The sequence below is a fragment of the Teleopsis dalmanni genome, chromosome 2, assembly GCF_002237135.1.
Source record: "Teleopsis dalmanni isolate 2A chromosome 2, ASM223713v2, whole genome shotgun sequence".
Lineage (NCBI taxonomy): Eukaryota > Metazoa > Arthropoda > Insecta > Diptera > Diopsidae > Teleopsis > Teleopsis dalmanni.
In genome coordinates this window covers 164,735,397-164,747,157 of record NC_051847.1, presented here as the reverse complement: position 1 = coordinate 164,747,157, position 11,761 = coordinate 164,735,397, and positions in this window count along the sequence as shown.

Genomic DNA, 11,761 nt, shown 5'->3' with positions numbered 1-11,761 from the left:
GTACAATATAAATACTCAATGGTTACTCACTTTATCTGCATATAAACTCATTATGCCATTTCCATAGCTAAAAATAAGAATATCACCACTACACATATATGAACCATAACAATTTTTAAGGACTTCTCTTATTTTTCTTCATTTCGGTCAACTTCTTTTTTTTTTTTTTGTATATCTTACTGCTACTTCTTTATGTCATTCTTTCATTTTGTAACTGTCACTGACCAGAAATTAACGAAAAATAGCGGCATGGAACTGTCAGAATATGCAAAGTGGTCTCCGAAACCAAGTAAAGAAAAACTTTGCATTTCCTCGTGCTAATGTATGTTAATTACAGAGGATTTCTGGCGGAGGATTTGCATTTTAATTTATGCTCAAAAATTTGGTTAGAAAATACTGCAAATGAGGTATGGACTTTCATATAATCGTACCTTGTACAAGGTATGGTTATACGTATGTACGAAAGCACACAGCTTTCTGCCATGCAAAATGGCTGAGAGGCGCCACATAGTAAGGCCGTAAAATGCAATGGGGTCAACTAAAGCCGATTAAAAAATTTTTTCCTTGTATTTTTATGTATATTTGTAAAAAAACATAAAAAACGAAGAAACAGAAAAACTAATTAAAATATGTGCTGTAAATTTTTTTAATTTTAACTTAAATTTATTTCGTTGCAGGTAAATTAATGAATTCGTAACCTCATTGGAAAGGAACAAAATTCCTTTGAAATTGTGTATTTTTCAACGTTCCAAACCTTTTTTTTAAAAAAAGACTAATAGTTTGGAAAATAATTTTAAAAAATTTTTCTTCATAAGACTGATGGAAGACAATTATTTTCGTTTTAGTAAATAAAATCATTTTTAAATCAACAATAAGAACTGCTGTGAACAGTTATCAAATTTACGATAGAGAGTTAAGATGATACCTCTTCTTTGTAGTTTGTAGTTTCTTAGTAGTTTGAAGTATGGATCGCATAACACAACTTCTAATGTTTGTTACAGAACTCAAATAGTTCATTTGAATTGAATGAAAATATGAAAGATATCGTTACAACAAGTCCTAGGCATATATGAGTCTCAAGACTTACTTGTTAGAAACTGCCATGATAATAATAATTAACAATGAAATAAGGTTGTAGGCACATAAAATCAATCAATGCAATTTAAAACAAAAACACTCCTGGAGTGGATAGAACACTTATATAACGTATGCTAAAAGTAAGGACACCAACACATGTATTAGAAGATGAACTCAGAACAACAGAACAGTGAGAAACACCAAACAACCCGCGTTTTTTACCTCTAGGTTTCCTTCCATTCGCACGATCTGACTAAGCCCGCGAAACCGCTAAATCTTTATGCGATTAACTATGTAAATGTCGCGGAATAGTTCGTACAATCCCAACGTACAAGCCAAACGGTTTGGATTTATCTCTTAGTTCACACTTTAACGTCGCATATGACTTTTAATGGAATCTTTGAAGGTTTTCGTTAGCCATTCTGTGCTTGTTTTTATCTTTTCCATCCTGACACTTGCTGGAAAGTGCTCATATGGTTTCTTGATGTTCTTTTTGGCTATTCTGTATAGTTTACATCAGTAATATAGAAAATTGTGCCAAGTATACTTATAAATATTATTTATTCTATATACTCTAGAAATGGTCAGTACTTGGAAGTATATTTGAAACAGATATATTGAATATAATATTATATAACATTGATTTATATTCACTCTTGTGTTTAATAGAGATGTTTTCATCGAACATTAGTGGATTGCAACAACAAAAATTTTCATTATTTTCAGCTAATTGAAATTTTGAACCACCATACAGCTGTTTCATATACTGCCAAATATATGAAATACCGTCATCAGTGGTCTTAGACTTATTTCTTATATTGAATTAATCGTAAACAGTTTTTTAAAGATTGCAAGTACTTGGAATTTTATTAATTTGTTGTTAAAGTTCCATTAACAAATTCACTTGCTGTATTATATCAGAACGAAATCATAAACCAGCTGTAATAATATTATATATAAAGCCAATTACCAAATCCGACAAAATGCAATCTTTTTGTTCAATCAAAAGAGTTACCAGTTTCACGATAGGACATCACTTATTAATAAATATAACATTAATCTAAAATTACTTATAGTTCAAAATTCCACCGAAGCGGTTTGCTAATGAAAGTAATCAGTTCTTAGCATCACTGATATATCTGACCAGCCTTTAGCTTTCTTCAGTACTTTCAGTCCTTTCGAAAATTGTAGTAAATAGTGTATGCGAAAAAAAAAATGGAAAAAAACTACATCACTGTATTTTTATCATTATCCTTGCAGTGCTAGATTCTTAAACATTCTCTAAATTGGGTATATATTTTTTTTTTCCATTAACTACAAAAACATTTAAATTTATTTGTTTTAACAAAATGAGGATGTTAATTGTATCTTAAGCGTGTGTGCATAAGTGTTGCACTGCACGCTTAGATGCCCGAGTTAAGTGAGTTTTTATGAGTCTAACTCGGAATTGGATTCAGGTCCTTTATGCGTAAAATTGTGCCCTCAAAATTAATTTACGGTAATTCGCAATTCAAATGCACTGAAAGTGACTTAATGAAATAAATGCATTCCGAAGCAACAATGATGCCAGTAACTGCTGCAGCAATAAATACAACAAACAAACAAAAAATCATTTTCATGCCACAACGCACGTACACAAACAGACAAAACCTAATCGCATTACGTGTTGCCACTGGCACACTTCCTTTTTCCTCCATTTTTCTCCATTTTGTTTTCAGTGTTTATGTTGTTCTTGCTGTTGTTGCTGTTGTTGTTCTCCTTTGTTTTTCCATACGCTTTTGTTTTTCTTTTCGCATTTATTCAAATAAAATAAAGGACTACTGGAGCACTCCTACATGCGTTCCTGCAAAATATACTTAATGGTACCGAAACTTTGTTTGCTCCTGATTTTTGCATGTGAAATGAATTTTAAGAAACACAGAAGCGAAATTATTTAATTACATAATAAGAGTTCACTTTATGCGCTACACACTGAGGTGAGCATCATAAGTTCATCACTAACTCTTTAATTAAACATTTAATTTAAGATGAGTTACGTTAGTTTGTGAAGAAAAGAACACAGGGAAATAGCCCCTTGTCCTTCTATTAATGTCCTGGTTAGAAATAGCTTTCACGAATAGCTTTCCAACAGTTAACCAATGATCATGGAATTCCCTATAGAAGGCAAGGCACCCTTCCCTGCATTTAATTTTTCTCCACTTATTAGCATAACTTAAAAACTAACTTATATTTGGTGATCTCAAACTGTTCTCCAACAGTAAACCAATCATCGAGGAGTTTCTTATAGAAGGTAAGACACCCTTTTCTGCATTTAATTTTTTCCTTACTTATTAGCATAACTTAAAAGCATACATAAATACAACTGGCAATTTAGTATATAATAGAAATCATTATCATTATCAAACTGCATGTATCATATGTACTTAAATAAATACGTAATATATATTACATACATTATTGTTTACTATGTATCTATGAGATGTAAAGCAGTTGTACGTATTTGCTTGAGGTTGCCCAATTATTTTGAAAAGAGCAGATTAAGAATAGCATTTGCTAACATGTTGATATGACTGATTAATCTCTTTATCTATGATGCTTGAGAGAAAAAAAAAACTGCGACCTTCTATACCATGTGCTTAGCAATATTTTCTTTTGATTAATTATCGCAATGCAAGTATATGAAGCAAGCAGATATATTACACCAAGACGAACTGCAACGATAGTCACCTGAAGCAGCAACGGGCATACTCCGCCCACTGGACACACCGATGGAAGTCTTACAAGTAATAGAAGTAATACAAACGTAGTCTCAGGACAGACAAAGTCAATACGAATGAGTGAGTGGGGTTCAGTCCGTGCGAGGTGTGAACCCTTTTGCCGGGACGCCAAAACGTGGTCAGTGCGTAGGCATTCGTCAACCACCCCTTACCCTCCTTCACACAACAATCACAAAGAAACAATATAACCTAGTCTTTACAAAATACTGTTCTATTATGCATTAACAATATGTACCTAGGACTTATAAGACCTACGACAAATTATTGTCTTCATACAATCGCAACTTTTCGTTAAACGTAAAACCGAGATATCTTGCATACATTATCGAGATTTCATATCATTGATATACAGACTCCATATATTTTAAACGTTATTAACTGTCATATAGCTTCAACACTACGGTGCCCTTCACACACGTACCAATATAATGCAACGATTAACGCACCCATTAAAATTCCAAAGAACTCTGTCAGTTTTAATTAATGTTTGAATATAGTTTTGTTTTTTGGCGGAGGCGAGACCCATCTGATATCTCTACTGTTCTTTGGAATACAGCATCGCAAGTAAAACTCACACACTACCATTTTACTTTGAGCAGTATTGGGTGGTGGCTACTGAACGTCGGAGTTCAATCCTTGAAACTGTCAGTCTCATTATTAACATATAAATAATCATAATAAATATTTAAAAAAAAACAACTGATGGTGGGTATTTGGTAATACTCAAAGCAACTTTATGGTCGGCAAAAAAATCAATTAATTAAAAATAATAACAGTTTTTCGTGTTGTAGTTTATCACTCTTCAATTATCTATAAGATTATAGAGTGGTTTCTATTAAGAAAATATTTTCCTTCGACTTAGTTGACTTTAAAATCAAATTTGAAATTGTAAATCATTTCTTTACTGGCCTAGTAAATATAACATAACGAAAATAGACTTATTGGTAGTCCTTAGCTAAACAGTTTTAAGACAAGTAGCTTATACGAAACTTGCCACGATCCTTCAATTATTATCTATGGTATATCTTCATGCGAGGCTACTGATAAAGTGATTTTAATATCGTTTTTTCGCTGACCGGCCAGAGAATAAGAATCTTTTTAGATTTTTTCAAAAGATTAAGTTAGTGTAACTTACCTCTCTTAAGTAGATTAGCTAGCATCACATTAGGCAGTTGATGTCTTTGACTGGAAATGTTTTTAGTTGTGTTAGCATGCACCTCAACTTACTTTTGACATTGAATAAATTTTAACTTAGCTTAGCATAGAGTTATTATAGTTATATCTGAGTTATGCTATCTATGTGGTCAAGACTTTCGTTGTCTAAAACTGTGTATTCACAAAAACATGCTTTGAGCTTTTTGTGTCCGTTTAATAAAACAATAGATATCTATGTTGGAAAGACCCTACTCATTTATGTACGACCTTAGGTTATAGTAAGTTGTGTAATGTGGACTTAATCTAAAAGTGTACTCTCTTTCTGGTAGTACGTAATATGGTATTTTCTTCCATGGAATATGAAATGAATCAATTTGATATACTATACGCAGGTGATAGCTCAAAGTGTAAAGTCGTTCCGACCCCAAATATTCGCACAAATCAAACTGCACTTTCTACAAAAAGTTCAAACTAATTTAAGTCAAAAAATGGAAAATGCTTCGGAGCAAAAAGCAGAAATTATTTATTTATTCGTACTTTGAAGTTTAATAAATTATATTTTAAATTTCAAAATAATTTAAATTTGAGAAATGTATTAACAATAAAAATTCAAAACAGCAAAAAAGAACAGTAGAAGTTAAAAATTTCTTTGATTTTCTTGTTTAATTTCTTTCTCATATTTTTTTTATTAATATTTTTTTTTAATATTCTAAAACTGCAAAATATTCGTCCTTATATTCCTTATGGTAGAATATGTAGCACTTGAACATTTGACTTTTTGGAACATTGGGCGCCGCCAGCCATCCAAAGCCGAGACAATGTTCCTTTCAAAATATTGTAAATTGTTTACAAATTTGCTGTGAGGAAATTGTATATGTTTTTCATGTCTTTGTCGTTTAATTAACTAAAAAATTGCTTTTCGCAAGTACCATAGTTTGCAGCAACTTGAATTGCTTAAATAAACTTGACTCGAGGCGTGGTGATGTTGTATAATTTGCTTACATTTCTAATCAAATATAAAATAAAATATTTTCCTTTTATTTTATTAGCTCATTTTTATTACAATTCTGCTGAAATATTCTTTTATGTGCTGACAACTCTTAAAAATTATCCGCCATTGGACTTGCACGCTCCGAAATTAATCTGGTGCTTTTACATTAGCATTAAGCATACAAAAGTACATCAAATCTGCTTAAGTTACCAACCAGCAAGCTCAGCTTATATGTCTGTGACATATCAGAAAAGGAATAAATGAAAGCAAAATACTTAAGTATTTCTACTAAGACTAACACTTAGCGATTAATCCTTAATACTACTTAATAGACCACATTATTACTCTTTCACAACAGATTTTCAGAATTTTCCTTTCTATTCAGTTGAGTATTAGTAAATAATTTTCTACTTTTTTCATGTTTTTCTTTTTTATTTTTTTATATTTTATTTAAGAAAAATAATAATACTTTTTTAGACTTATTGTAAAACTATTTGAAATTATGTCTTTTCGATTTACCCAGATAATAATATATGCTAATAAATTATTAACATAACAAAAGCATTCACATATAGGTATGTGTAAGTATATTAATTTTAATTTTTTTTTCTATTCTCTAGTATTTAAAATTATGTATAAATACATATAGTACCGAACTGTCGAAACTCTATTATTAATATCTGGTAAAACTACTGTTGAATCACAATTCCATAAATAAGAAGCAGAATGTTTGGCTTCACGAATAATTAAATACAAGAATTATTTCCAAGACCACTGATTATTAAATATATTTATATTTATTAAATTACAATTATTATTGAATTTTTACAGTTATTAAATTATTAAATATATATATATTAAATTTATAATTTTTTAATGTACGTTTTAACTAAAGAAACTAAATTCTTAATATAAACTATTATTTTCAATAGGAAAGTTTTTATCGAACAGAAGTGAATTGATACAACAAAAATTTTTTATTATTTCTAGTAAATTGAATTTTGGGCTCACTACACACAGCTGTTTCAAATATTACCAAATATTTATCATCAATGTTCTTAAAATTATTTGTCATATTTATTTATTTATGATTAATTGAGACTGCAAGTACCAAGGGTTGAATTCATACCCTGCCAAATTTAAAGCTCAGAATCGGTGTTCAATAGCCAATTAACGCAAAGCCGTACTTACCTAGTATGTTTGAACTTAGAGTTTTGTTAATATACTGTGAAAGTTCATTAACAAATTTACTGGCTGTGATTAATTAGAGTGAAAGCATACACCAGTAGAATAATTGAATTAATAAATTATATATCTATCATTAATTTTTAATAATAATTTTGTTTTAAAACGGGCTAACTTATCAATAGATAAATAATCTTTTTAAAAAAAAATTTAGCTTTTAAAAAGTTTTATTCACACCAATATATCGACCAAAACATTCGTATCAAATTTTGTTTCGTGCTTTTAGCACATCCATAAATATAGTCGGAGTTACTTAGATATATAATCTGTTAATTAATTAAACAGAATAAAAGTATCTTCATTAGTATTTAAATCTAAATTGGTTAAATATTAATTTAGTCAAGTATACCTTATAGTCATGTTATATGTGTAAACATATATACGACAAGAAGTATCATGAAGATGTTATGACGTACGGCCAAAGGAACTGTACAACATTAATTGGTGTATTGACAGGTCACTGTGTGTTTGGTAGCATCACATGCATACAAACTAAATTTAACTCCAAGCGATGCTTATAGAAAATGCAACCAGCTGGATGCAAAAGAAACTCGGTAGCATCTGCTGTGTCACTGCTTGGCTCTCTAACGAACTCGACAAAAATACTTGAAGGGCTGTCCGTTTTACAAGACTAATAACACACGCAACCTAAGTGATGCTACTATCGCTGAAAATACGACTCAGATCTGTCATCGTAATATACATTAATGGTCTACGCGTTGCCTTTTTACCCTGTCACCATAACCTAAACTATACATTGAAATCTCTATTAACATTAAATAATTCAAAACACAATATTAATTCTCCCTGAAAAATTAACAAGAGGTAATATAAAATTAAATAATACAAATATTTTACTATTCATATATTTATTTTATTAAAAAATTTTGAATAAAATATATTTTGACATCAAAGTCATTTGGCGTTTCGCGAATAAAAAATTAATTACTTAAAATGAAATAATAAATATTCTTATATTGGTTTTCATATAAATTTTTAATATATTTTTTATATACACATATTAAAAGTTTTTATAGATCGTTTTTTAAATTCGTAAATGCACTTGTTTGAAATTTTAATTTTTGAATACTCAATATAGAAACTAAATGCGTCAAAATGAATTAAAATTGCTATTTGCAAAATAATTGCATTTTAGATATTTTAATACTCAAAAATAAATGCATTCAATGCATTTGAACCATTGAATCCATAAAAATTGGAAATAAGAGCTGATTGTTGTCATCAGTTCTGTGTTAGTTTCGATTGTTACATAAAAATGTTTTATCCCGAAAGCCATCCCGCCCCACTTGACGAAACTAATGCACCCAAATGGTTTTCAGTTAAAAGCAAAATTTTGTTAAAATAGTACTCGAAAAACTCTATTATTTGACTATTGAAACTCACCCGGAAAAAGTTGGTTTAGTAACACACACTAATGGGCAAAGGTTATTAGAATCCATTGATTATTTTTTCTTTCAAAGCTAATCAAAAAAAACTCTTATTGCTTATTGAAAGCAAAAATAATATATGTAATTTCAATATATTCAATGAATGAAACCAGATTAGGGAAAAATATTTAATTGCATCAAAAAATATTGAAGTGTATAGTTTTGATTGCAAAAATATCAAAAAAATTATTTATACAGATTTTTAGAATTATTTCCCAAATGATCATAAATCGCATGCTGTAAGTGGAGAAGATTTATTTTCTATTTAAAGAACTATTTAAAATGTATCCTTGAAAATTAATAGACTAGATTTAACTTCTATTTATTCAGTATTTTTATTGTGAAATTAAATTAATGGTTTGGGTTAACTTAGGTTATCTTAAGACTATGACATGCTCTTATGACATTGCAAACAATCTTTGCAATCAATATTTCTCAGTACTGTTATAGTGTGACAACTGAATACCAACCAATAAGGATGAGGTTCTATTAAGACAAATGAAGTACTTTCTTCCATAGATCTGCCAACTGATTCGTTACTGTCAAGGACATCTTGTTCAAGATATCCAACGCAGCGCTTCTTCTTATTAACCAACTAATATGTGAGATTTGTTTACCATCAGATCAATTTGGTTTCAAAGGCAGAAGTTTGAAAAGATTTTATAGCTGCCAACCTATCCATTCTAGGCTATTGGCGGTAAAAGTAATTATGACTAAGATCTTGAAAATTGTATAAGTTGAAACAGACGATGATTTCTGCTATGGAAAATATAATATGTAATATAAACGTTTAATTGAAACGTGTAATTGAAACTTGTAATAGTTCAGATTACGTGTAATCTTATTAATAATTATTCCACATTATTTAGAAGTACTCTTCATTGTTTAAAATATTTGTTTAATATACAAAGTAGTCTGTTATGACTTCACATGGGTTGCTATTTGTCAAGTTTATGTTCATTACTTTATAACTATCTTCACTTGTTGCTTTGTTTGGACAATGATTGTTATCTATCCGCCTTATGATAGAGAATATAAAAAGGAACCTTTCGATTTTTCGAATCACCTATCTTCCGTTTTTGCTGTGATGATGAATGTTATCTATAAGCCTGGCGATAGATAACATAAAAATCGACTTCCGATATTCCTGATTTTTCTTCTTTCTGCTGACTCGGATTATAACTCTCGTCTTCATGTTCATATGAAACTGAATTTTCTCTTAATCCACAAAAGTGTCATATAAATGGCAACATAAAATATCTCAGCGCAGCCATCTTAATTTAAGTATATAACTTCACAGTTCTAGTTCGGATCACGGGAAGTATTCAAATATTTTTAATTCTCTTCGCAAACCGGCAAAATACCTATAGAATAGAAGTTTTTTTTAAACTTATGTTCTTTTATGTTTTATTTAGTATTAATTATATTTTATTTTTCGAATCAACTAAAATTTATTTTTATATAGTTAGTATAGTTAGTTGGTAAATGTTAGGACCAAAATCCAATAATATTAACGTGAAAAAAATGACAGCTACAACGCGTTGTGGTTGTCTTAAAACGATCACAAAACAAATCTTTGTTTTGGAATTTGTAAAAACACACAGAACGCGTTGTGACATTTCTCCCTGATGGTGACCACAAAACAACGAACAAATTAGATAATATACAGTCTGTGATTGAATTAGAACAAAGGACTAATGCAAAGTCATAGAATTTCAGAAAACCAATTTTTGTTTCTGAAATTATTTTAATTATGATAATTTCAAATATTTTAACTACACACATTTGCAGAAATTATTATTAAGACGTTTTTAATCTATAAGATATGTTATATAGCATTAAGTAATAGAGTCATATTAGTTGAAATAATTGTTTTCTTCGAGTTTCCAAATTGTAATAACGACATGTATATTGCTTGATCATATCATTCAGAACGCGTTTCGGCATTTCTTAATCAACATAACGCGTTCTAATTGTTTTTGTAAGAACTATAAAAAGAATTTCGCTTTATGACTGTATTTTCAAAGTACTATATCGCGATTTGGTCGTTTGTTTTTCGCTCAATGAGCGATTTTAGCTTTTGGGTTTACCATACGAGTATATAGCAAATCGGAGGAGTTCCGCAAAGGCGGTCGAACGATTTTTATCTATATATTTAGGATTTTTCATCAGTATTTCCTTCAAAAGAGTAACTAAAAATGCTGGAGGATGCTTGTATGCCTTTTAATAAATTTATTCTTATTTTACTTGTTAAGTTAAAGACAGAGTAACCTCTTGCCATTTATCAAAGTTTCCTGGCTGTACAGTGTTAAGGACACATAACTCTAATAAAAAGTTAGTATCTTAAAACAACTAATAAATGAAATTTAGTAATTTAGATAAATATTTAAAGAAATGTGCTTGCATGTAATTTGGAAACACTTTACTGTTTGTTAACTATCATTTTCTGTGAGAAACGTGATGTCATCTCAGTGTGAAAAGGAAAAAATAATATTCGCGATAACGCGATACGCGTTTTTATGGTTGCATGAAAGCGGAACACATATGGCATGTGTGAGTCAAATTGTATCTCATGTTCCTTAATATATTAAAAAGTCTATGATGTGCACATGATATGGCATAAGAATATGTCTACTTTCGAATGCATAGCAGCAGGAAAATCATATAAACACAAATAAAATCGACAATTTGGCAAAGGCGCATTACACTCGAAACCGCAAATACGAGTATAATATAGTACTGACTGGAAGGACGTGAGCAGCTTCCCAAGAAGCATGGACTGAAAAAATGGGCTAATATAAAGTATAAAATAAATATGTTTATGTACAGTTATGTATATTTATGTTCAGATAAAATGATTGCTAGAGAAGCAAATAATTTTAAAATTTAACAGCAAATATGTTAAAGTCAAAAGCGGCCGCCGGGAATTGAGCGTAAAAATTGAAATAAAAAATCAGGACAGCGCATTTGTGGTCATTGTGGCGCCGAAGAGCGCCAGAACCACATACGACTATAAATACTCAAGTACAAGGATTTTGATATATAAAATAAATTAAATAAAAATATAT